The sequence below is a fragment of the Rhineura floridana genome, chromosome 4, assembly GCF_030035675.1.
Source record: "Rhineura floridana isolate rRhiFlo1 chromosome 4, rRhiFlo1.hap2, whole genome shotgun sequence".
Lineage (NCBI taxonomy): Eukaryota > Metazoa > Chordata > Lepidosauria > Squamata > Rhineuridae > Rhineura > Rhineura floridana.
The window spans coordinates 202471435-202497188 of record NC_084483.1 but is presented as its reverse complement, the minus strand read 5'-3'; the positions used below and the strand labels follow the sequence as shown (position 1 = coordinate 202497188).

At 43.1% G+C, this 25754-nt stretch overlaps 1 pseudogene; it reads left to right on the top strand.

The window, feature by feature from the left end:
• Window positions 1-22462: 22462 nt before the first annotated feature.
• LOC133384220 (zinc finger protein 148-like) lies at window positions 22463-25495 on the top strand (annotated as a pseudogene).
• The last annotated feature ends 259 nt before the right edge of the window (window positions 25496-25754 follow it).

Below are 25754 nucleotides of genomic sequence, written 5' to 3'. Positions count from 1 at the left end.
CAGGCGGGAAGTACTGGCATCTCGTAGAGGACACCCTCCTCTTTCCTGGGGTGTATGATTTGTACCAGCCCTGAGCAGATTTTGTCTGATGTGCTCTTTGAGCATACTGTTCTTGTGAGACATAACAGAAATGTATTGTAAAAGCAGCAGTTTGAGTGTAAAATTTGATTTCAAGTGAATTATATGTGTGTTGGGGTATCACCATTGCTGGAGGTAGGGTGGGAGGATATGAGATTCTGTTAATCTTACAGATAAAAAAAATTATTCTACTACCCTCTGTTTGTGTGTTCTTGTTTTTAATGTTGTTTTAGGCTACTTAGATGTGCAGCAGCCAAGGCCAGCACCTTGTAGGCAATTTTAAAAAAAGTAACTAAAATGTAATTGTAGTGATTACTTTTGAGCAAAAGTAAAGTAATCAGTTACTTTCAGAGCAATTGTAATTGTAACAGTAACTACTACTTTTTTGGGCCATGTAACTATAACTGTAATTTATTACTTTTAAAAAGTAATCTTCCAAGCTCTGGTTAATGCTGGATTGTATGAGAGGTGGGGGGAAATAGCCTTACATTGTTGCTGCTTTCAGCCATATCTCTCGCAAAAAGAAAACACTATTAATGACAGATGTTATAAGAGAAAGGGAAAAATAACCACTCTCATTTGTGGAGAATGCCCAATAGTTTATAATTACCAAATGTGTTACATTCTTCTTACATCTCATCTTCTTAACATCTCCCTTGATATAGTTTTACCTGTGTCTGCCTATTATACCTGCTGTCATCTGAGCCCACCTCTGTGTCTGATGAGGTTTGTCCAAAAGCTCACACCAAAGTAAATTAGTCATTAATATAGCCTTCCACAACCTGGTATCTGTCAGATGTTGTTGGACAAAAAAATTCCCCTCATCACTGATTGGCCATACCAGCTAAGGCTGATGGGAAAACTGTAGCAGAATTTCACATCCCCCACAAATATTTTGCAAAGTCTCCTCCCCAGTACATCCATAGTGTGGAGAAGGGTGGGCGTTTTTGCTCAGCCCAAAAATATATATTGTGTGGAAAAGCTATTATAGCATTAGTATATGAGATAAGTAAATTTGTTTAACCAAACTGCTTGCAAATGAAACATAATAGTCAGCTGTTGTTGCTGACATACACACCCCTGGAATTCCTTCCCCAATTCCTTTCCCAATTTCCAAGAAATTAACTCTCTTAGCCTGTATTAAAACAAGTCCTGCTAAATTCCATTTGCTGAAGATGTCACTCTTTCAACAAGCCTTTTAAGTAGAGACCTTATCCAAGATCTGTATCTATGTTGGAATTGCTTCTTAATATGTTTTCTAAAGCTTTTTTTTAAAAAAAGAGGTTTTAAAGCTTTTTTTAAAAATATGTTTTTAAAAATGTTTTGTTTTAATATATTTTTAAGGATGTTTTGCTGTGATATATTTTAAAGTTTGTTCTTATGATGTTTTAGTGTGTTCTAGTGCTTTTGTTTGCTGCCCTGGGCTTCCACTGGGAGGAAGGGCGGGATATAAATCTAATTATTAATATTAATATTATTACTGTTATTGTTATTATTATTATTTAATAATAATAATAACAACAACAATAATAAATTCACAATCTCAGTTAGCCCACAGTTCTGGGTTGTGTTAGTCAAATTATATATTCTCAAAGGCCAATATCATGGAGACATGAAGACAGCATTTATGGGGGCTGGGAGCAGGGGGGTAGTCATTCAGGGTCTCAGGGGGTCTTAGACTCCTTACTTTTTTGGGAACAGGGTCCCAGCAGGGTCCCTATGTCTCCAGCATCCTATGAGCGAATTAGCATGGGAGTGTGTTAGCCACTGAGAAGAGTTTCCTAACATGCTTCCTTCCCTTTCCTGATGATTGGAGCCAATCAGAGTGAAAGGAGGTGAGTTACCTACTGAGAAGACTCTTCTCAGTACCTAACACTCTCCCTTTTCATGCTTATTGGCTCTTATGGACATGTGTTTTTTGTGGGAGAAGGTATTAACAAGGAACTCATTCTCAACCCAGCAGCAAAAAAGGGGGGCATGAAGGGACCCTGCACTTCTGAATTTGCCACTACACTACTGGCTGGGAGCTTGTGTTTATTTTATTCTTTTTTGTAACACAAATGGATAGGCTCTAAAATGAAGCCACCGCACCTCAAAAGTTAAATCACAGAGCCAGAAAAAGTGGAGTAAACAGCAGCCAAAGGGATCAAAGGACTGGTGCACATTAGTAGCAAAGAATGTGGTTTGTGCTTGGTTTTTAATAAGTTCACAGGACAAACCCGAGGGTGGGGAACCTCAAATGCAACCCTTCAGTCCTCCCTGTCTGGCCCTTGGCACTCTCTCTAGGCCACACACCCTCCCTCACTAGCCCTGCTTTGCAGCATCCCTGAAGGTGTTTGCCTAGCTGAAATGTGTCCTTGATCTCTTATAATGATTCTTGCTTGCTTGGATGGATGGATGGAGGATATAGAGGTGTGTGTGCAGAGAAACCCACCCACTGTTCAAAGGTAAAACTTTGCATTCATTGCCCCATCACTTTTGACTAGGGCACTGCCCACTGAGAGGTAATCTGGCTCTTAGGCTGGAAAAGGTTCCCTGCCTCTGCATTAAAGGAAATGGCCGGTGAACTAACCTACCTCCTGTTCCTTCTTACAGGGTGAGCAGAATAATAACAGCCCTATCTACATGTTACTCGAGTGTAGGGCAATTGTAGGAATCACGTGTTCTACACGGTGGTCTGTAAAGGGACTCTAGTACGTATGCTCTTGCTCTCCTGTAGAGGTGGAAGGACCTGTCAATTTTGTTGCTCTCCATTGCTCCATTTTCCAATCTTAAATTCATTTCCCTTAAATTCTGCAGCAATTCATGACTATTCTCTAGTACTTTAATGCATTTTCCCTAATAAATACAATTTTGACTAATGTACACATTTTTGCAAGAAATTTCTCATCATGTATGTATGCTGTTTTCATTCTACAATAAATAAATAATAATACAATTTTATTTTTTAGTCGCTTATCTGTCCGGGTTAGGGACACTCTAGGCGACATACAACAGAATAAAACAGTACATATATACACTAGAAGCAATCAAATTAAGCTAAAAACCATCCTTCAGTTCATATAGTGTAGAATTAATCTATCCCAATCTTGCATGCCTGCCTGAAAAGCCAGGTCTTTAGGCCCTGGCGAAAGCTTGACAAGGAGGGAGCATGTCGGAGGTCAAGAGGGAGAGAGTTCCAGAGGGTGGGGGCCACAACTGAGAATGCCCTCTCTCTGGTCCGCACCAGCCTAGCTGTTTTCACCGGTGGGACCGAGAGAAGGTCTTGCGAGGCTGATCTCGTCAGGCGGCACACTCGGTGACTCTGGAGGCGGTCCTTCAGATATACTGGGCTGAAACCGTAAAGGGCTTTAAAGGTCAACACCAACACCTTGAATTGGGCCCAGTAAACAACTGGTAGCCAGTGAAGATCTAATAACACTGGGGTGATGTGATCCCAGCGGCGGCTATGCTTAATCAAGTGTGCCGCCGCATTCTGTACCAGTTGTAGTTTCCGGACCGTTTTCAAGGGTAACCCCACGTAGAGCTCATTGCAGTAGTCTAAGTGAGAGGAGACCAGGGCATGTATCACTCGTGGGAGCAGATGAACAGGAAGGTATGGTCTCAGTCTCTGTATCAGATGTAATTGATACCAAGCTGCCTGGCTCACTGCTGTAATCTGAGCCTCCATGGACAGCTGGGAGTCAAGAATGACCCCAAGACTGCAGACCTGGTCCCTCAGGGGTAAACTGACCCCATTAAGCACCAGGTCAGTAATTCCTAACCTTCTTTTGTCTCCCACGAGCAACACCTCAGTCTTATCAGGGTTCAGGTTCAGCCTATTCTCTCCCATCTATCCACTTACGGATTCCAAGCACTTGGACATGGTGTTCACAGCCAACTCCGGTAAGGACTTAAATGAGAGATAGAGCTGAGTGTCATCTGCATACTGATGGCACTGCAGCCCAAAACTCCTGATGATGGCCCCCAGCGGTTTCATATAGATGTTGAATAGCATGGGAGAGAGGATAGAGCCCTGTGGCACTCCACAATGAAGAGGCCAAGGGTCTGAAACCTCATCTCCCAATGCCACCCGTTGCTGCCTATCCGAGAGATAGGAATGGAACCACATTCTATGTTAATTCCCCCCCTAACTTTCCGTTCACATATGCATTTTCATAAACATTTTTTGGTTGGCGAACTACATTGCACAATTCAAATAAGTGCCAATTTCAAAGGATGGCTGGGTTTCAGTTCTCACAATGTTTCAAAAAGTGCAGATTTGATTGCTTTGGCTTGAAACCCAAACTGAATCAAATTTCTCAGCCATCACTACTCTCCTGTAAGGGTTCTTCACAATAGGAACACCTGTCCCAGTGTGGTATTCTCAACAATAGTATAACCTTCAAGGCACTCTCAGATTCTCCTTAGACCAGTAGACAGGGTTTAGAGCTGGTCCTGGCCCTGATTTTGGTTCTAAGAGCCCCACTCATCATAAGGCAGGGTTTAAGACAGCCTCCTTCTTCCCACTCCCTCCTACAGATACATTAACCATTCTTGCATTCTCCTTTGGCTTATCTCTTTGCTCTGTCTTCCATCCTCATTTCTCCCACTTTTGCCTTGCCTTATAAAACAGAAACAATCCCTCCCTATGCCTTTCTTCCAATCCTACCCTCCTGCAATACACCTGGCATTGATTCCAAATAGGTGATGTGCTTGGGTAGCAAATAGGGTTGCCAGGCTCAGGGGCTGAGATTGATTCCGTATCTTTAGGAGAAGAGAAAGTCAGCCAAGTTGCCAGGCCCAGCCTCCAAGAGGTCTTCTCTATGTTTAAAAGTTGTGTAGGGGGAAGGGAGAATTCCACCTTGTGGTTTTTCCCATTACAGTGTTTCAAGAACACCTGCATTTGGCTGACTTTCTCTTCTCCTAAAGATACAGGATCAGTCTCAGGCCCTGAACCTGGCAACCCTACTTAGGATGAAGATGCAGGAACAGAATAATAGTCCAGCAACAATTTAAAGGCTATAAAATGTATTATTCCACAAGCTTTCATGGATTACCAAGAATGATACATCTGATAAAGCAGACTCTAGCCCAAGACATCTGATGCCATAACAAATTTGTTTATTGTGGTTGTGAGGATAAAAAGATGATAAAACACTCTGGCAAATTTAAAATGTTGCTGTAGAAAGTAGGACGGTTTAGATGATCCAGAGCTTTACTTTCTTAATTGATTGATTGATTAGTTAGATTAATATCCTGCCCTTTCTCCCAGCAGAAGCGCAGGGCAGCAACTATATGTAGTATGGGAACATGGATTGCACTAAGCGTGCCCTCCCCACCCAGGCAAGCTTGTCCTAGCAGACAGCCACACACTGGATTTGCTGAGGACATACGTTTGTAGGTCTGAATATCTTTGTTGTGTCCCAGATTCTTTTTTGCTTTGATCTTGGGGATTTTTTTTAATGATTCTGCGAAGGACCACCAGGGATTGCCCCTCTGCCCCCTTGGGTTCAGTCGTGTGTGGATGCAGAATCAGATCCCTGGTCTGGCTGAATCCCTGGCTGAGGAAGAAGAGCTGGGAGACAAACCAAATGAGGAACAGCTGGAGAGAAACTCAGCTGTTGATAGAGAGCCTTCAGAAGCCCATTTAAGAGAAAGCCTGAATGAAGCTGGGGAGAAGTCCTAATGGGACACTGAGCTCTTAGGAGTGGGTTTTACAGGGTTGGATGCATGGACTCTGATGATTGTGGGGTGGAGGAAACCGTGGATTGTATTAGATATGTGGAAGGTAAACAGCTTCTCTGAAATCTTAGTGTTTGGGGGATTAGAAAACTGAATGTGGGTTTGGCCCTTTGAGGCAAAAGTTTCTGGGGCTTGGTACTGGAGACTATTTGGCAGTTTGTTAAAGATATTAAGCTTTATGAAAGATTGTGAATGAGTTGTGTTACATGAGATTGGCAGTAGGTGGTGATAATAGGGCCTTATCCTGGCCTTGATTCATCATTAAACAACAGTTGATGATGAAGAAGAAGCTTATTGTCCACCTGGGTAACTCGGCAGTATGAGAAAGAGACAAGCCTGAAGAGGGAAGATCTTCATAGCTGAATGTTGGCTCTGCAGAGTCTTTCTCAGTACAATGGAACTAAAGGAATCCTATATAAATCACTGGTGAAGGATGACATACAGGGAAGAGAAGCAATTTTGTAGGGATCATTATAGTAATTAAAGGACTGCGTGTTCTAAGCTGGTAGTGATCGCTATTTAAGTGTCCGCTTTCTCCTTCAGAAGTCCAAAAGCAATGGGGAGGGAAGGTGTGCTCAGAAAATCAATTTAGTTTAAAACTGGGGACATATCATCAGATGTGAGAATGCTGCTGCCCCCTGTAAATGCACATTTTGTGGGTCAATCTGGTTGTGTCTGCTGTATTTCTGAAGTTTGGTCTGTTATGGGCCCCATGTGTTAGTGGTTTCAGTTTATATTGTTAAAAATGATCTTAGCAAATATTTATGTGCTGCTTTAAAAAGTTAATTTATAATTATATTTTTTGTATTTGTGGTATTTTTAGAATGTTGCAAACTGCTTAGAGACATCTTTGGAGTATGAAACAATATATAAATTACCTAAATAAATAATAGAATCACAGAATTGGAAGGGTCCTATAAGGCAAAATTATAGCATACCCCAGGTAGCTGTCCAACTGTCTCTTGAATGCCTCCAATGCTGGGGAGCCCACCACAGCCCTAGGTCATTGGTCCCATTGTCGTATGGCTCTCACAGTTAGGAAGTTTTCCCTGATGTTCAGTTGAAATCTGGCTTCCTGCCCATTACTTGAGCCCATTATTCTGTGTCCTGCACTGTGGGACGATCAATAAAAGATCCTGACCCTCCTCTGTGTGACAACCTTTCATGTACTTGAAGAGTGCTATCATATCTTTCCTCAGTCTCCTCTTCTGAAGGCTAAACATGCCCAGTTCTTTTCCATAGGGCTTTGTTTCTAGTCTCCTGATCACCCTTGTTGCCCTCCTCTGAACCCATTCCAGTTAGTCTGCATCCTTCTTAATGTGTGTTGTTCAGAACCAGATGCAGTACTCAAGATGAATCCAAACCAGTGCTGAATAGAGGGAAACCAATTTTTCACACAATTTCACAGTATGCTGATGACACACAGCTCTATTTCTCCTTTTCATCTTCTTCAGATGAGGCTGTCAATGTGCTGAACTGGTGCCTGGCTGCGACAATGGACTGGATGAGGTCTAATAAACTGAGGCTCAGTCCAGACAAGACTGAGATGCTGCTAGTGGGTGGTTCTTCTGACCAAATGGTGGATGTCCAACCTGTCCTGGATGGGGTTGCACTCCCCCTGAAGGAGCAGATTCGTAGCTTGGGGGTTCTCCTAGAACCATCTCTGTCACTTGAGGCTCAGGTAGCCTCAGTGGCATGGAGTGCATTCTACCAACTTTGGTTCATTACCCAGCTATGCCCCAATCTGGACAGGGATAACCTGGCTTCAGTTGTCCATGCTCTGGTAACCTCCAAGTTAGATTACTGCAATGCACTTTACATGGGGCTGCCTTTGAAGATGGTTCGGAAGCTGCAGCTTGTGCACAATGCAGCAGCCAGATTGATAACAGGGATCAGATGGTTGGAACATATAAAACCAATTCTCGTCTGCTTGCATTGGCTGCCTGTATGTTTCCAAGCTCAATTCAAAGTGCTGGTTTTAACCTATAAAGCCTTACACGGCTTAGGACCACAATACCTGATGGAATGCCTCTCCCAACATGAACCCACCCATACACTACACTCAACATCAAAGGCCCTCCTGTGGGTGCCTACTCGGAGGGAAGCTGGAAGTCTGGCAACAAGGGAGAGGGCCTTCGCAGTGGTGGCCCCCAAATTATGGAATGATCTCCCTGACGAGGTGCCCCTGGTGCCAACACTGTTATCTTTTTGGTGCCAGGTCAAGACTTTTCTCTTCCCCCAGGCATTTTGGCATGTGTTTTTAATTTTTTAATTTTTTTAGTTTGTGTTTTTAAATTGTTTTTTGTGTTTTAAAATTTGTATATTTGTTTTTAATTGCTGTAAACTTCACAGTTGGCTATGGGGTGGTATATAAATGTAACAAATAAATAAATAAATTTGGAAACAATACTTCTCTTAATGCAGGCTAAAATAACATGCAGTACACCTTTTTTGCATCCATGTCACACTGTTGGCTCATATTCAGCTTGTGCTCAAGAACAATCCCAAGATCTTTCTCTCATGTAGTATTGCTGAGCCAAGCATCCCCCATCTTATGTGCAGTTATAACTAAGGCCTAAGCAGGGCTAAAGGAACTCTTTATTTATTGATCATTGCCCAAGGATGGCTCCCTCAAAGCATGGAAGAAACTTTAAGGCACAAGTGGAGAACCTCTGGCCTACCAGCCAAATTTGACCTGGCAGAGGTGCCAATTTGTCCAGTGAAGCCTGTTTCCCCAAACCATAGCCACATGCTCCACATATGTGATGCCAGGTGTGGGGAGGTAGAGACATGACTGGATTAGCTGCACAAAAGAGTTCCTAATGGGGAACTCAACTGCTCAGCCAACCCCTGCAGGAAGTAGGGATGAAGTCATCACTTATCAGCTGGTGGGTGATGAGTCAGGTCTTCTGGACTGGCTGAGTGACTAAATTACCCACAAGGAATGCATTTGCACAGAAAGCAGCTTTGCTAGCCCTCCGCTGAGCATTTTAGGAAGTTCAGAGAACAGGGCTTGTAAAGTGCTTTGCAATGAGGTGCTCAAAGGCCAGCTGGCTACCAGGAGCTTGGGAAGTGCTGCACAATGGACTTTGACAGCTGGGCAGGACAACCCACCTGTCAATCATGTGATGTCATAATGCTCTAGACCCATCTCTTTCACTCATTATCCTCAAAAGGGATATTGTAGAGCTGGGAAGGAAAGGGGCAACCGAAATAATCACAACTCACTCCGCTTTGAGGAATGGTTACAATGTTAGGGTTTGTGGGGGGGTTTTAGTTCAGAAACATGACAGAGATATATAAAACTGTGGATAGCATGGAGAAAGTGGATAGAGAGAAATTTTTTTCTCTCTCTCATAAAACTAAAACCTGGAGTCATCCAGTGAAACTGAATGGAGGGAGGTTTCAGACAGAGGAAAGGAATTCACTATCACAATGATGTCCACCAACTTGGACAGCTTTAAAAGGGGTTAGACTAATTCATGCAGGATAAGGATATCAATGGATGCTAGATGTGACGCCTATGTTCTCCTTCCAGTATCAGAGGCAATGTGGTTGTGAATGCCAGCTGCTGGGAATCACAAATAGGGAGAATGCTGTTGCACTCAGATCCTACTTGCAGGCTTCCCGTAGGAATCTGGTTGACCATTGTGAGAATAGGATGCTTGACAACATGGACTTTTGGTCTGATCCAGCAGGGCTCTTTTCATGTTTCCCCTAATTGTTGATACTTGAGTCTGTTTTCAAAAATACAAGTGGAGTTGAAACCCCCTTGATGTGAGCAACCACGCATGCTTAGTCCATTCCTTACAAAACAGAGGTGAAGTGCCTCCTTGGATAAAAGCCCCAGGGGAGAGAATGTTCAGAGGCTAAAAGATAATAAAGCTACAAGTAGTCAGTTAGTTTCATTTCACAGTGACTCCTCCTGGCTCTCCTTAGTTTGGTCTTTCCAGAGGATGCTTTTTGACAGTGGAACAGAATGCCTCAGGAGGTGGTGGGCTCTCCTTAACTGGAGGTATTTAAGCAAAGCCTGGAATGTCCATTTGTCAGGGATGCTATAGTTGCATAGCCTCCATTGAGGAGGGGGATTGGACTTGATGATCTCCAAGATCCCTTTCAGCTCTGTGATTCTATGAATGCTTGGGATTATTTCTTCTTATTCTAGAAAAGGTTGGGATCAGAAACTTTGGAAAGATGGTAGTGGATGGTGTGGTGGAGCAGAGCCCTAGGGCCACCTTCTCAAAACTGGTGTTGCTACATCTCACCTGGGTGGGCTGGGGATAGGACAGAGCAGTGTCAGAGCTAAGTGGATGCACCATTAGAGCCAATCCAAAGCCCCTGCTTGTACATTCATGGAGCCTTTACTTAGTCTCTGTGCCCTGCCATGCCTCCATGTCATGCCCCAGCATTGTCCAGGTAAGCTGCAGGGAAGGGGGAGAATGGCAAGGATAGGTGATTGCTGGCAAGCTGATTGCAACCCATGGTTTCAAGTGGGTCCTGAGGTTAGCTTGTGAAGAGCTGAAGGATTCAATGTTATGGTGAGTTAGTTTCTGGCCATGCTATCCAGTTCTGAAATCCATCGCCACAACAATTTGTTGTTTTCCCCTACTCCTTCATAGGACAACAAAAGGAAGAAACAAGCTCTACCTTCATGTCTGCATTTATGAAGAATTCTTTAGGAATTCATCTGCCCAAACAACTTTGGTTTTTTATTAAAGTAAGAAGTCAAAGCATTGCCAGAAACTGGATGTTTCCTTTGCAGAATATTTTTTGGGTTGCAGCAAAGGCCCTGATGAAATACTGACCCAAATGTCAGGCACACCAGATTGGCCAGAAGAAGGAAAGTGCCTTTTCCTAAAGGTTTGGTGAGAGATAAGGATTCTCTGGGATGTCATCAGTGGCTATATGTTTCTGTGGGTCATCCCTGCAAAACAGAACAGGATGAAAGTCTTACAAACAACACTATTATCATTCCTGTGAGTCCATGTTTTCTTAGGATTCATCATTTCATTCTCCTTCACAGAATTTCCCCTACATCCTATAGAGCTTACCCAGAAAGCTCACTAAAACAGGAGTTGCCAATATGGCACCACAAGTACATCCTATAAGAACATCAGAAGAACCTGCTGGATCAGGCCAGTGGCCCATCTAGTCCACTATCGTGTTCTCACAGCAGCCAACCGGATACCCATGGGAAGCCCACAAGCGGGACCTGAGTGCAAAGAGCAATCTCCCCTCCTGCCGTTTCCAGCAACTGGTATTTGGAAGCATACTGCCTTTACCTGTGGAGGCAAAGCATAGACATCATGGCTAGTAGCCATTGATAGCCTTTTCCTCCATGAATTTGTCTAATCTTTTAAACCCATCCAAGTTGGTGGCCATCACTGCCTCTTTTGGGAGCTATGATGCACATGAAAGGACTGAGTAATTATCCCCTCAAAAATCTACAATGCACAAGAGAGTGTTTCCTCTCCCTGCTCAGTTTGCAATAGCTCAGCCTTTCCTACATCAAACATGCCCCTTTAAACATGCCCACATTCTACTGGACGTGAGGACTGGACACCCTCCCTCCCTTCTGTTCTGAATAGAGAAGAGGTACAAAGAGATCATCGCTCTGAGTGAGTGCAGTGGCTAAGATTTTGGGATGGTGTGGAGCATGCACAGGGGTAGGAAAGGGGAGGAACCCCATTGCGCTAATGCTAAGTCTAACGTTAGTGAAAAAAATTAGTTGAATACCTCCTGAAATGTGCCTACTGGCCAAAATGCACTAAACCATCGTTGATCTGGCCATTTCAAGTAATTCCTGGGGAAAACAATTACCTGTCTCTTTCACAACAGTAGACCCATTCATCAGAATGGCAAGATGTCACTGAACCAATTATCTCATCAGGCAAGCATTTTGGCCTACATTTGCCAAAGCAGGTTGGAATCTGGGTGTAGGTGAATCCTGTAAATATATTGTTGGAAAACAAACACGGCATTTCGAATAAGAGGTGATTCTCAAAGCTCTAGGCATTTCTCATTCAACAAGGGCAACCTATTATATTCATCACTCACTAAAGAACTAGTACTCTAATAGTGCACGCTGACCTATGCCTGTCTACTCAGAAGCAAGTTCCATTGAGTTCAGTGAGGCTCGCTCGTAAGTAGGTGCTTACAGGATTGCAACATTAGGCACTTACATAGGGAGCTGCCTTACACTGAGTCAGGCCATTGGTCCATCTAGCTAGCATTGACCTACACTGACTGTCAGTGGCTTCTCCAGGGTTTCAGACAGGGTTGTCTCTCATCCTTACCTGGAGACACAATTGGGGATTGAACCTGGGACCTTCTGAATGCAAGGCAGATGCTCTACCACTGAGCTACAGTCCTTACCTGGAAGTAAGTGCCATTGATCTCAATAAGACTTACTTCTGAGGAGCCAGATATAGGCTTGTACTGTAAATTTGGTCATGTGATGCAACATATCTGGGGAATCATTCCAGCATACCACACCAAGTCTTGGTAAGATCCCCAAATGAGCTCATTGAACAGACCTGCTGGTTGTATCACCGCAAACAGTTGTGTTGGGCATATAACTCACCTGAGAAGCTCAGCAGCATTAAAAGGAGAAGAGGTGAGAAGGTCTTCATGGCTGGCTCCACCGGAGTCTCTTTCCAACTCAAAGAGATGGCAAAACCAGAACTAAATAAACCCTTTATTTATAGGTAGTCAGCAAGTGGAATGATGACACCCACAAGGAACAGAAGAACCTTTGCAGGGAACCCACTGGCACTTGCAAGACTGTGTCTTTCAAATCAATGCTGATACCACCATCAACACTCCCTCTAAATGTCCAAACACCATGTTCCTTCCCAATGGCTTTCTCTCTAAAAACAAAAATCAAGAACCCAAAGGGGTGAGTGCTTTGATCTGAAAATGAATTTGGACAGAACAAAGAAAGCACCCAATGATTATGCAGGCAGTGGCTTGGATCCAAAGATCTGAAGGCAGAGTTCTGTTCCCCAAATAGCACTTCCCACTGCACCCAGCCCACACCTCACAAAAGCCAAACAGTGTGGTGAGTTATGTGGCACAGGAAAGAGAGCAGGGAATGGGAGGAGGCTTCCTGTATGGGTAGAAATGCTTCCCAATTATGCAAGGGACTGTATGGATCTAAGCCACTAGGTACAAAAACATGTAGGAAAGAGATTACGGGAGAACTGCAAAAATAGTTATCATATAAAGGGCTACATAAATACAATCCGCACAATGTGCACCATCATTATGTGCAAATACCAAAACTTGATGGACGATCATCAAACACTCAATGGGAGGCTCATCAATTCACACATTTTTCATACAGAGCCTTCTCCAAATACCATGCAATGCCATCGTTCTTCACACATGACAACAGCCCCCTTTGAATATTGGCTCAGTATGTTCCAAGAATGCATGGGGAACCTGTAGATCTGCTCACACTGGTCCAGCCCCCAACTTCACAGTTCCCATTGGCTCTGCCCTCCCAACTAGGGCTGGGTGAACATATTAATTTTGGTTTATCTCTCATGTCTCCAGTCTCCCACATGTCCACTTCCGTTTGGCATTTTAAATAAAAGTCCTCATCAGCATTTTAGTACAAATTTCTGCTAATGTACACACTTTGCAGATTTGTCTAATATACACATTTTTCCAAAATAATTTCTCCTGATATAATTTGTTTCTAATGTTATTTTCCCTACTATATGCATTTTTACACACACTTCACCTTAGTAGATGTATTTTTCACACATTACTTGGCTGAAGAACTGCATTACAAAATTCAGAGGAATGCACATTTCAAAGGATGACTGTGTCTCAGTCCAGGTATTGTTTCGGAAAGTGCAAATTAGGTAGATTCACATGTAAATGTGAACTGAGTAGAATTTCTCCACCATCTCTACTCCCAACCTCTGTGGGTCAAGCAGAAGATCTGAAGAGAGAGTCATACATCTCTACATACATAGATAAAAGGCACCCAGTTGCTTGGAGAAACCTCTTTGCTGTTCACCGCAAGAGGAGAGCAACTGCATGCAGCCCAGGGAGGCCCAATGTGTCCTGAAGAAATCCCTGCATGATTCTCAAGGGCTCAGAGTATGCAACATGTCCCTAGGAATGGTTGAATAAGTTCGGTTCTCCACATTTCCACATCAGCTGGTGATTTTTTTAAAAAAAAACTCCTTATGAAAATTCATCTATATTTGAGTACATATTTTCCCTGATATGCATGTTTGTATGCAATTTTGCCTCAACTGAAGATTTTTGCCCACCAGTTCTCCTAGTATAGTGCATTTCTGTATGGTATATATGCATTTATATGCACACTTTATCCTAGTATATGCATTTTTGTGCATGTTATTTGGCTGGAGAACGGCACTGCAAAATTCGGAGAAGCGTGAATTTGGAAGGTTGGTTGTGTTTCCATTTACATATTATTTCTGAAAGAGTGAATTAGGTAAGTTCACCTTTAAGTGCAAACTGAATCAAATTTCTCACCCACCCCTCCTTATCCTGATGGTGATCTTCTCCCTGGATGCCTGGAAACTTCCAGTGAGGTCAGCAGTTACAATGCAAATCCTGACCATGTCTGCTTGGAAGTAAGTCCTATTGAATTCAATGGTGCTTACTTCCAAGTAAGTGGGATTAGTATTGTAGCCTTAGTCCCTGTAAAGACCTATTTAGTCCATGTTAATTTGGAAGTAAATCCCATTAATTTCAATGGGACTGATTCCCAAATAAATGTGTACAAGATTGCAAACTTGAATCTAGAAGGCAATCAAGCAGCTCCTCTTATCCTCAAAGAAACACTGGTGTACCTAAAGGGTTTAGGTAAGTGTCTTCATTTGTACAGCTCTTTGTGTTCTGCAGTTGACAGATGTAAAAAGGAAAGCTTTGTCGATGGCAACACGTGCTAAGATCCAGTTTTCCTGGCCTTCAAGATCACTAAGACTCACATTGTTTTAAAAAAACTAATATAAGAAGCTGTGCACTCCTGTGGTTGTTTTTCACAAAGTGGCCACCTCAGGAGTATGAAAAAGGAGATCAACAAAAAGAAGGTCTGCATGGCTGAGTTTTGGACCTACCAATGTCTCTTTCCTACTCAAAGATATGGCAGGAAACGAACTAAATGAATGCTGCATTTTGGCTTCATTGGGGAATGCTAATGCCCACATGGAACAGGAGGAACTTTGGTGGGAACCCATTAGCAATTAAGGACTGTGTGTTCTGAACAGCACAGAAAACAATGCTAATTGCTACAGCTAAAGGACCGCCACCTCCCGTACCAGACGGCCCACTGTTCAAGTTAAGGAGAGCCCTGCTTGATCTGACCAATGTCCCATCTAGCCCAACTTTCTTTTCTCTCAGTGGCCAACCAGATGCCGCTGGGAAGCCTGGAAGCAGGACCTGAGTGCAACAGCACTCTCCCAACTTGTGATTCTCAGCAAATGGTAGAGAGCCATGGTTGTCTGTGACAAGATGGGAAGGGCCATAGCTCAGTGGTAGAGCACCCCTGTGTGAAGTCATGGAAAGCCACTGCCAGTCAGTGTTAACAATAATGAGCTACAGGGACCAATAGCCTGACTTGATATAAGGCAGCTTCCCATGTTCATAAGAGTTACAGCTTCCTCAGTGGTTGCACCCAAAGGGTGGAATACTTTGCCCCATGAAATACTGTCTTTAATCGTCTTCCACCAGCTAATACAGGCTTTGAAATAATTCAGCAAGATTTTGTGATGCAGGGCAGATAATGTTTTCATCTGATGCTTCTTTCCCTCTCTTCTGCCTGCCACTGTTGCATTTTGCTTGTTACTGTGGTTTCATGATAATATTGTGATTGTAACTGTTGTAAGCCACCAGTCTTGAGTAATGTCTGCCTGGGCTTCTACTGGGAGGAAGGGTGGGATATAAATCTTATTTATTTATTTATAAACAGACAAATAAATAAATAAATAATGTTTGTGCACATTAGAAAGCTGAGGAAAACGTTTTCATATAAAGAAATAATAAAAGAAATATTGGCAGTGCCTCTAATCATCCGTATGACATCTTTCTTCTAAACGTGCCAGAGAAGTTGTTCCATGCTACGCTCAGAAAGGAAGGTCAGGGGTCCATCTACAGTTGGAGGCAGTAGGCTTCTGAAAACCAGTTGCTGGAAACAGCAGGAGGGGAGAGTCCTGCTGTGCCCAGAACCTGCATGCGAGTTTCCTATTAGGGCACCTGATTGGCCAATGTGAGAACAGGATGCTGGGCTAGATGGGCTATTGGCCTGATCCAGCAGGTGTTCCTTATGTTCTTATGGTTCATTAAAATCTGCCTCAAAGGACTAGGGTTGCCAGGTTCAATCCCTGAGACTAATTCTGCATGTTTAGGAGAAGAGAAAGTCAGCCAAGTGCAGGTGTTCTTTCAACCCTGTAATGGGAAAAACCACAAGGTGGAATTCTCCCTTCCCCCTGCCAGTGACCTAAGGTGCATCCCCTGCAAGCTACTATTTGCTCTGGGTGACAACTATAGATACCTGGTATGGTATCTAGGGAGTAATAAGCTGTCTCTGCTGAAGAAAGGGACCTGATTCCTTTACCAGCAGATGTCTGGAGTGGTGGCATGGGCGCTTCCAGGTCGGTACAACATAGGCATATGGTGGCAGGCTAGGCAACAGAGTTCAGGACTGGTGCCATGGCTTGAAGGAGGTGCTGCTTGCTTTTCAGCAGATGGGCCCCTCCATGATATTGGGTGAGCAGACCCCAAGTCCCTTGTCCTTTCATGATGCCTGCCAGTAAGCATGCCGGGTGCCCATTCATTCATTCATTCATTCATTCATTCATTTATTAATTCATTCATTCATTCATTCATTCATTCATTCATTCTTCTCCCTCTCTCATAATACTAGAACTCGTGGACATTCAAGGAAGCTGAATGTTGGAAGATTCAGGACAGACAAAAGGAAGTACTTCTTTACTCAGCGCATAGTTAAACTATGGAATTTGCTCCCACAAGATGCAGTAATGGCCACCAGCTTGGATGGCTTTAAAAGAAGATTAGACAAATTCATGGAGGACAGGGCTATCAATGGCTACTAGCCATGATGGCTGTGCTCTGCCACCTAGTCAGAGGCAGCATGCTTCTGAAAACCAGTTGCCGGAAGCCTCAGGAGGGGAGAGTGTTCTTGCACTCGGGTCCTGCTTGCGGGCTTCCCCCAGGCAACTGGTTGGCCACTGTGAGAACAGGATGCTGGACTGGATGGGCCACTGGCCTGATCCAGCAGGCTCTTCTTATGTTCTTATTCATTCATTCATTCATATATAGGAGTATAACTGGAGGTCAGAGGTCAGATATCACCCATGAGGATGTGGCATTTGCTCCCCTGTTCATTTATCTGGGCCAGGGAGCTTGGATAAGAGCTGTTGGTTCAGCAGTGAAATAGCTCAGAGTGGCAGCTTATATCGGAGCTGGAAGCTCCACCCTCTTCTTGCCTCTCATCCATGCCCTTCACCCACTTTCCCAGCAGCCTCCTGTGCAACTAGCTGGGTACTTTGGTGGCAGTTCTGCAATTTCTGCTTGGCTTTCCACCTCCATTGCCCCTGTGGCCCTGGAGGAGACAGGAAGGGAGGGAATCTATGCGCTATCCAGGAACCTGCTGTGGGAACCTCCAGTTCTGGATGTCCAAATCTCCTCAGGATAACTGGCAGTATGGAGATCTTCAGGAGGGATCTGCTCCCTTTGATCATCATCTGAGGTTTGGGCAAGACTGAACCCTGATAACCCCCATCCTCTGATTGTGTCCCTGCCACATGGGGCAAGCATTTCGGTATTTGTTCAATTGGTTTGTAAGGAGGCAGGAAAGAGACACTTGGGGAGTCAACATTGGAGGCTGGGGAGCAAAGGCCTTCCTTCTGTGGGTGATTCACAGGTGAGTAGTCTTTGGCTCCCACTTCCCACTTTTGCACCTGCAGTGTAACTCCAGTACATTCAATAAGGTAGACTCGAGTGCAAAGCAACCAGTTTGTAAAGTTCCTCTGTCCTTTGTAGGGTTGCCAGGTTCAATCCCTGAGACTGATCCTGTATGTTTAGGAGAAGAGAATGTCAGCCAAGTGCAGGTGTTCTTGCAACACTGTAATGGGAAAAACCACAAGGTGGAATTCTCCCTTCCTCCTGCACAACTTTTAAAGACACAGAAGACCTCTTGGAGGCTGGGCCTGCAGTTCCAGTACACTAGCAGATTGGGATGAGCTCCCTACTTAAAAGGCTTGTTGAAATGTATACCTCCTTGAGTTCCTCAGAGGAAAGGTGAGTTACAAATGTACATAAATAAATAAATTTCAACAAAATTCAGTTACTGAAATCAGTTTTTAATGTAATTTCCCCCCATTGTTGTTATTACTATTATAATTTTTACTACTGTTGATGTTATTATGTGTTCTATGGTGCCGTAGAAGAACAGTGTTCAGTGAACACTTACGTGTCTGGCAATCAATCATTGCTGGGGATTCTTGCTGATTAAAGGAAAATCTGTTGCTAAATAGACATGACAAAGTCAAAACACCACTGACATTAAAAGCATCATTTCACTCATGGTCAGCCCATTCCTTCTCAAACAAGAATGAATTGTTCCTCTTAGGTCAAAGTTCCAGTGGGAAAGGAAACCCACCTTCAGGGAATCAAAGGCAAGGTAGAGTCAAAAACTCCATCAAGTCATGTCTGTATTTCATGCAGGCATGGATCCCTTTCCCCCCAGCTTTTTAGGAAGGCAGGGGGAATGTTTTGTCTCCATAATAGAACAAAACTTAACAATAAAGATAGCTTGCTTCCAACTTTGAGGACGGAACCATGGCCCATCAATTCATCTATGAAACAGATTTGGTTTTATTAGAACCAGAAAGTCCAAGTGTTGTTATATGAAATGGGAGGCTTAATTTCCAGAAGACATTTCAGCAGCACAAAAGGCTCCTCCAAATCACCAACCCGTCAGATTAGCACAGAACAGAAATCCACATTTTAAGAAGGGATTGATGCAATTCAGGAATTGCCAGTATAGCATGATATAGACTGTGGTGCCCTGATAAACAATGAACAAAATCAGTGCTAATGGGAGACCAACATACTGGAAGAGATCAGCTGAGCTTCATAGCATTCGGCAAGACAATGCTTTAGAAGAGAAACTGCCAGGATGTCTTGAAAAGCCAAGATTATTTATACCTGCAATGGAGATCTTTTTGGAATGTGGAAGTTTTGTAAAATATCTAAGGGTGGGGTTGGGGGTGCTTATTTTGCAAAATCATTCATAGGCATTTGTTCTCTCATTCACTTTTAAATTTTATTTCAATATTTTATTTTTTATAAATGCAACATATTCTGTGGCATGTACACAATAAAAATCCATCCATTAAGCCATCATTGCAATAACAATGACAAGTACAAAGGCACATTACTTGTCCTTTTACAGCATTTGCCTAAGTCAGACTTTTTCCATTACATATATAATTAAAATCAGGGATTGTACCCAAAACTGTGAATTCAAAGACTTTTAAAGAGATTCCTTCATTCTCTCATTCTGTTTCACATGTTCACCGTATTCTCATCCTCTGTATTCTTTATCTAGGTATCATAATTTTTCTGGCATGGGACAAATAGCTCCATCGTGGAGCATCTGCTTTGCATTCATAAGGTCCCAGTTTCAATCACTGGCATCTCCAGGTAGGACTTGGAAAGACTTCTTGTCTGAAACCCTAGAGAGTCACTGCCAGTCAGTGTAGACAATATTGAGCTAGATGGAACAGTAACATGACTCGGTAAAAGGCATGTTCCTATGTATACTACCTGTCATACTTATACAGCAAAAGACAAAATTAGGAATTGACCAGGATTTGTTGAAGACACATTATCACCACAGGAACATCTTGACTTGCATTGACTCCAACATTTCCTAGGCCACAGCATGGGTCAATCCCTGTGATACTTTATCAAAACAGAAAACAAGATATAATCAATATCTGAAAGCATTTCTCACAGACATAGAAAGTACAAACGAATTATTTTCTCAACACCATAAGCATCATGCAACTCTGCCTTTTCCACAAGAAACCAGAGAGTCCCCCTTGTCCCTTTCTGTTTAAACCATGATCTATGAATTTTGTCAATCCCTGCAAATCCAATAATTTTTAAAAATCTCTGGTTCAGTTTCTACTTCATAGCACCAGCATCTGCCCACCCCAAGTCTTGCCCAAAAATCTCAAAGTACATCCTTGTTGCCCTAGTAAAAGTGTTGTTGTTGTTGTTGTTATGTGCCTTCAAGTCAGTTAGGACTTATGGCGACCCTATGAATCAGTGACCTCCAAGAGCATCTGTTACAAGCCACCCTGTTCAGATCTTGTAAGTTCAGGTCTGTGGCTTCCTTTATGGAATCAACCCATCTCTTGTTTGGTCTTCCTCTTCTTCTAATACCCAATTATTGGTCTTTTTCGCAGTCCAATCTGGCCTTTTACAGAAGAAAACAAAGCCAGGAATGCAGCAGCCTCTTGCTGAAGAGACATTTTCCCCAGGAGAACATCTTGATTTGCATCTACCCTGACATTTCTTAGCTACAGCATGGGTCAATGCTTTCAATACTATATCAAAAAAGAGGAAAAGAGATCATCAACATCTAAATGCACTTCCCACGAGTATAGAAAGCACAAAAAAGAAATCATTTTCTCAACACCATAAGCCCATTTCTGAAACATCACACAGTGATGACATTTCCACAAATAACCAGAGATCCCTGCTTGTCCATTTTTTTATGAGCCATGATGTATGAGTTTGAAAATCTCTGCAAATCCAAGAGATTGTGAAAGATTTTATGAAACGTGAAAATCCAGGGGCCATTGGCTCATGTGGCTTTAGCAGTGTTTTACCAGTACCTTTTGTGCTGGCACCAACAGCACTTTTATCAAAGTATGAATATCAACATCTCATTTGCTACCCCCCAAAAAATGCAATGGGCTTCACAGTAATTTCTTTCTACTTTCTCATGCATTAGGAAACAAAGCATAGGGTGCTTTCACACTGCACTTTATTCCGTTATTCTGACAATTTATTTAGTGTTAATTTGCGCATAAAATTTGAGCTTTCACACAACATAACGGGTAGCTCCAGAATTCTGGTGGAATGTAGTGGAAGTTTAGCGCTAATTCCGCAATAAATGATACCTGAAAAATTCCGATAGCAGGCTGGGAACCTGGAAGATCGTGGGAGTTTTGCACTACTGCCGCTGCTCACGTGACAGCCATCCCAGCATGCAGTGCGGTCCTGCCCTTACCAACTGCCACCTCCAAGCCTCCCAGCCAATCCCAGCTGCTCCTGGAGAGCAGCCTCTGCTGCTGCTGCTTAACCAGAGCCTCTGTTGCTGCGCTGCTGCGCCTCTCAGCTGATCGCGATCGCGCCTCCATAAAACCCCCACACACACCCCGAAAGAACAGGCCTCAAACCGGTAGATGAAGACCTGTGTGAACGACTGTTGCGCAAAATGCCGGTATAACAGGTACTGCAGTGCGAAAGGGATTTTTGAAATCTGGAATGAAGCGATACCTTTATAATCCATTAAACTAGTGCTATTAGCCCTATGTGTGAAAGCACCCATAATGGAATTCACGCAAAGAACACAAATACCTCCCATTTCCTCTTCTGTTCTGGGGTTTAAGCAGAGGAACAGAGATAACCAGTGTTTCAAAGCATTTCCCGTGAACACAGGAAATGAAAGAAAAAACATTCATTCTCTCAGCACCATAAATCTACTTCCAAACATTGGATGTAACCAAGAAATTCCATAGTACATTCTTGTTTCTGTAGCACATAAAAACCATGGAAATATTACCTGGTGGTTTACAGCAGAAGACAAATCCAGGAGTAGCACAGACTCTACTTGATGACACATTTTCTCTGGGGGAACATCTCGACTTGCATCTACCCTGACATTTCTTAGCTACAGCACGGGTCACTCCCTGAGACACTGTGTCAAAAGAGAGAAGAAACTTGCTGATGGTCTTGGAAGGCCATTAATTTTTTTTCTGCCTGTTACAACTATTGCAATGTGCTCTGCTAGATGTTGTACGCAAGGGTCACTCCCTGAGACACCACATCAAAAGAGAAGAGATCATCTGCGTCTCAAACCATTTCACATAAACATAGAATATACGAATAAAAATCATTCATTCTCTCAACACCATAAATCTAGTTCCAAAAATTGGATGTAACCACAGCACATTTTTGTTCCTGTAGCACTAAAATCAGGTCTGAATGATCTTGATTTTAGTGTTCAGTGATACATGTTTGCTTTTCCCAAGCTGCACTGCGGCGGCGCTCTCTGGCTCGGCCCGCTGCTGTCCCCGCCTGGAGGAGGCTGAGGCTGCGCTTCCCCAACCGACCGGCCTACCACCTGCCCATTGCCACCGCCGCAGTACCAGCAGCAGCTTGCAGGAAGGAGCCATCACTGCTGTTGCTGCTGCCGCCATCATGGTGCCTGGGGCAGGAGCTGGAGTTGTGGCCTGGGGGCTCTTAGCCCCCATCACCTCTTTCTCCCTGCCACTTTATCTCCCATCACCATCACCACGCTGCCACCACCACCGCCCTACTCTTCCCAGCCTTGGGCCGCCGGTTATTGCACTTAAGAATGAACATTGAAGATAAGCTGGGAGGATTGTTTCTTAAATGCGGTAGCACAGAGCAAATGAAGTCATCCAGGGATATGGCTGGAATGGGTGCTACATCTGACCAGTCAGCAGTTTCTGCGGAACGGCAAGAAGCAGCGCTTCAAGACCAGGCTATGGCACATCAGGAAATTCTTTCTGCAGATGAAGTGCTACAAGAAAGTGAACTTCGACAGCAAGAGATGAACTCATGGTCCATGAAGAGACGGTGAAAAATGATGATGAGATAGAGGGACAAAATAGACTTCCTCAAGGGCTCCAGTATGCAGTCAATGTCCCTCAGATCAGTGTGAAACAAGAAATTACTTTTGCTGATGTAGCAGAACAGCAGAAAAGAGACAAAAAGCTTATATGAGATGGTTTAGATATGCAAAAGAAGAAGAAAAGGAAACAGCGTTCACCAGCAAAGATCCTTACAATAAATGAGGATGGATCACTTGGTCTGAAAACTACCAAATCTCACATTTGTGAGCATTGCAATGCTGCCTTTAGAGCCAACTACCATTTACAAAGGCATGTCTTCATTCAAACAGGTGAAAAACCATTTCAGTGCAGTCAGTGCGAGATGATTTTCATACAGAAGTACCTGCTACAGAGACATGAGAAGATTCATACTGGCGAGAAACCATTTCGATGTGATGAACGTGGCATGAGATTTATACAGAAGTATCACATGGAAAGGCACAAGAGAACTCATAGTGGAGAGAAGCCTTACCAGTGTGAATACTGCTTACAGTTCTTCTAAAGGACTGACGGTGAAACACAAACGTATGTGCCATGAGAACCGTGACAAGAAACCCAACAGAAGTGCCACCAAAATTGGCCTCTTGATTCCTGATGAAGATCAAGGCTTCCCTATGCCTTTGAAAGACAGCTCTTTGCCAAAGAAAAAAAGGCAAAAAACTGAGAAATTGAAATCTTCTGGGCTGGACAAAGAAAGTGGGATAGATACATTTTTGGATTTGAGGACCTTTTCTAGTTCTCTCACAGCTGCCCTCCCCAGTCCTAGCCGCCTTCTCAATTCTTGACTATTGTCTCCATTTTGGTTAATGATTGTGCCAAGGTATTGATAATCCTTGACAAGTTCAATGTCCTCATTGTCAACTTGAAAGTTACATAAATCTTCTGTTGTCATCACTTTAGTCTTTTTGACGTTCAGCTGTAGTCCTGCTTTTGTGCTTTCCTCTTTAACTTTCGTCAGCATTTGTTTCAAATCGTTACTGGTTTCTGCTAGTAGTAAGGTATCGTCTGCATATCTTAAATTATTGCTATTTCTCCCTCCAATTTTCGTACTTCCTTCTTCTTGGTCCAATCCCACTTTCTGTATTATAATGGATTAAACAAACAGGGTGATGAAATGAACCCCTGTCTCACACCATTTCCGACTGGGAACCAATCAGTTTCTCCATATTCTGTCCTTACAGTAGCCACTTGTCCACAGTATAAGTTGGGCATCAGGACAATCAGATGCTGTGGCACCCCCATTTCTTTTAAAGCATTCCATAGTGTTTCATGTTCTACACAGTCAAAGGCTTTGCTGTAATCTATAAAGCACAGGGTGATTTTCTTCTGAAATTCCTTGCTCCGTTCCATTATCCAATGTACTTTTGCGATATGATCTCTGATGCCTGTTCCCTTTCTAAATCCAGCTTGCATGTCTGGCATTTCTTGCTCCATATATGGTAAGAGCCTTTGTTGTAGAAATTGTTTTCTTAGCTATTTTAATTATGTATGGATTTTATTACTGATTTTTACACGTCTAAACCTCTAAGAAGCCATTCTGGCATGTGAGTGGAATATGAATTAAATAAAAGTAGAAATAAGCATATCACAAAGATAGTATTGGAATATTACCTTGTCGTTTACAGCAGAACACAAAGCCAGGAGTAGAGCAGATTCTTGTAGAAGACACATTTTCACCAGAGGAACATTTCGACTTGCATCTACCCTGACATTTCCTAGCTACACCAAGGGTCTCTCCCTGAGACACTGCATCAAAAGAGAGAAGAGATAATCAGTGTCTCAAGCCATTTCCCATAAACATAGAATATATGAATAAAAACCATTCATTCTCTCAACACCATAAATCTACTTTTTCACCAGAGGAACATTTCGACTTGCATCTACCCTGGCATTTCTTAGCTTTAGTGAGGGTCAGACCTTGACACATGGTATCAAAAGAGAGGAAAAGAGATAATCAGTGTCTCAAGCCATTTCCCATAAACATAGAATATACGAATAAAAATAATTCGTTCTTTCAACACCATAAATCTACTTCCAAACATTGGATGTAACCAAGAAATTCCATAGTACATTCTTGTTTCTGTAGCACATAAAAACCATGGGGATATTACCTGGTGGTTTACAGCAGAAGACAAATCCAGGAGTAGCACAGACTCTACTTGATGACACATTTTCACCAGGGGAACATCTCGACTTGCATCTACCCTGACATTTCTTAGCTACAGCACGGGTCTTTCCATGAGACGCTGTGTCAAAGGAGAGGAGAAGAGACCATCAGCATCTCGAAGCATTTTCCCTCAACATAGGAAATACCGGAAAAAATGAAAATTCATTCTCTCCACACCATAACTCTATTTCCAAAAAGTCCAACGCCATTTCCATAAATAACCCAAGAGTCCTGCTTGTCCATTTCTTTTGTGAATCATGTTCTGTGGGATTACAATCTCTGCAAATACAGGGGCCGTTCAAGGGCATTCATTCAGTAACTCATTGGGCTTCACAGTCACTCCTGTCTGCTCTGCAATTCAATAGGAAGCAAGACACATTGGAATCCATGCAAAGACAATGCAAATAACTCCCATCTGCCCATCTGCTAGATTCCTTACCCAGATACCCATGAGTATAACACTCTCAATCTAGAAATTTTCTGCTACAACGCTGTCCCCAAGGTCTACAGTCCACCTTCTTACCAGGATCTGCACCAGCGGCTTCCTAGCCACCAACCCACTTTAGGTCCTCCTATTTACATATGAAGCTCTAAACAGCTTTTGACCAGGTGATCTGATAAACCATCTTCCTGTCTTCTATCTGATAGCAGCATTAAGATCAGCAAAGGGACCCCAGCTACATTTGCCACAGCAAGATGACTATCAGCTTGTAGTAACACAGGGGTGTGCTTTTTCATTGGTGACACCAGTTTTGCAGAATGCCCCTCTGCTGAAATATCAGAGGCACCATCTGTATTGGCATTCTGCCGGCTCTTGAAGACAAACCTGTTAGGCACACATTCCC